General features: G+C 33.2%; 1 protein-coding gene across 7 annotated transcripts in view; it reads right to left on the bottom strand.

Annotated features, from left to right (window-relative positions):
• LOC106873878 (uncharacterized) overlaps positions 1–2031 on the bottom strand; it is a 375863-nt gene that overhangs the window by 85619 nt on the left and 288213 nt on the right. For all 7 annotated transcript variants that reach the window (XM_052975052.1, XM_052975051.1, XM_052975053.1 and 4 more), the window contains one exon: positions 1405–1558. The gene's annotated coding sequence lies outside the window, so the exon portion shown is untranslated. The remainder of the gene's footprint in view (positions 1–1404; positions 1559–2031) is intronic.

The raw sequence follows: 2031 nt of genomic DNA, 5'->3' as shown, positions 1-2031 counted from the left end.
TATGCAACACTGTCGTTACTCCAAGGTACTAAGCTTGAGCTGGTCAAATCATTACAGCGTGGTTAAAAAGAAAATACTTTGCAATATTTTTCCTAGATTTTGATTTCTGAGTCCATTTCCCAACATCAATTTGAAGCCTTTCGAGAGGGTTTGCTGAAAAATAAATTGCTCCGGCTGTTGCTATCGACGTAAACTTTCCACTGAAAAACTGCAGCCTCCTTAAAGGCCATTAATCAAATACGAATGTTTTATTTTTAACTTCTATCTTTTATCATTTACTTATTTCAGTAAATTAATAGATTTCGTCTAAATTGAGGCACCGCTACAAAGAAATTTTGTCCAAAGAATTACACCCCAGTACTGATACGTTAAAGTTTGGTACTTATTTTATCGTACCTTTTGCCGAACCGCTAAGTTACGAGGACGAAAACACACCAATTCCGATTGTCATGCGTTGTTCTGAGACAAGCCCAAATAAATACATACAAACACACACACAAATCATACACACATAAACACACACATATATATGTAGATACATATGCGGTGAGCCTCTTATACATATACATATACGACGGTCCAACCACTCAGAGGGCTTCGATCAGCTCGAAGCTATAGTAGAAAACATTTGCCCAAGGTTCCACGAGTGGGACTCAACACGAAGCTATGTGGTTGGGAAGCGAACGTCTTACCACACAGTTCCATCTGCGACATTTTACATTTTCTTAGGCCCTTAAAACCCTTTATATTCCCCCCGTTATATTTCTCTTCTTCCTTTATACTTAGAAGATAATGTATACATGATATACAAAAGAAACACAGACGTCTTTATAATATTGTTTGTATTAAATTTAATATACTTCTCCCAAATACTCAGCATTGGTCATCAGCTGGCTAAGACTTAGTTATGTACAATTACATTCTATTAGGTTTTCTGTGTAGAACATTTATTTATTAGTATAAATGTCTTATCTAATAAAACAGATGTATTATCTAATAAAATCATTAGGTAAAGAGGTGTAAATCTTTGAATATTCCTAATGTACCATTTTGTAACGCACATGGAGTGGTGACAGTTCCTGCTTCATGTGATGGTAAGATTTCAAGTGTGATGTAAAATAAACTGAAAATTAAATTTCGTATGAAATATATTCTTAAATTCATTTATTTGTTTTAGTCATTTGACTGCGACCATGCTGGAGCACTTCCTTTTAGTCGAGTAAGACAATGCAAATTATTTGATTAACATTCAAAGAAAGAAACTATAAATCAGGATGAATAATAACATGCACAAATGTGGTGGATACAAACAATGACATTTATTTATTGATGAATGTTTCCCCTTACTGGAATTCAAATATAATAAAAGTTTAGAAGAAAAAGTAAAAAAAAAATTTGTCTTACCTGGACAAAGGTAGAACTTTTGTGTAGGTACACATCCGCAGAGGCTAAAAATTTCCTGATTCAGAAGCATGTCATCAGTACTGTTTATATTGAAATGAGTATCCTCAGCTATTTAAATATGAGAAGGACAAGGGTTGCTTGAGTTGTGTTGTTCCTAAAATAAAGCAAAAAGGCTATATGAAGAACTTGGATTTGGAATGTTGGTACATAAATAAATACGGTTTTTATGAAGCATTGCCGTTTGTCTGAGTCAAAAGAGTACATTTGGTAAATTAATTCAAAACCTATCAACCCACCGGTATAAAATATTGGAATGCTTCAACTCACATTCGCCGAAGACAACTTACACTTCAGAGTGGATCCGCTCTTCTATTACTCTTGTCTCTGATAAAATAATAGTTTATTTACTGAAGCCATGCATGTTGTTTTCTAGTGTATAAACCAAGGCAGAAACAAAATTAGGGTTTCTTTGCCCCATTGTTTCAATTTCACGCGTTCATATGATAGGGGTTTCTAGTTATTCTGATGGACTATATTTTAATTTATTACTCTCGTTGGAAAAGAAAATCAATGTCATTTACATATATATATATGTATGTGTATATATATATATATATATATATATAT

The sequence above is a fragment of the Octopus bimaculoides genome, chromosome 20 (assembly GCF_001194135.2).
Source record: "Octopus bimaculoides isolate UCB-OBI-ISO-001 chromosome 20, ASM119413v2, whole genome shotgun sequence".
In the NCBI taxonomy this organism is placed as follows: Eukaryota; Metazoa; Mollusca; class Cephalopoda; order Octopoda; family Octopodidae; genus Octopus; species Octopus bimaculoides.
Note: the sequence above shows the minus strand (reverse complement) of the source record. Positions and strands in the feature narration are given on the sequence as shown.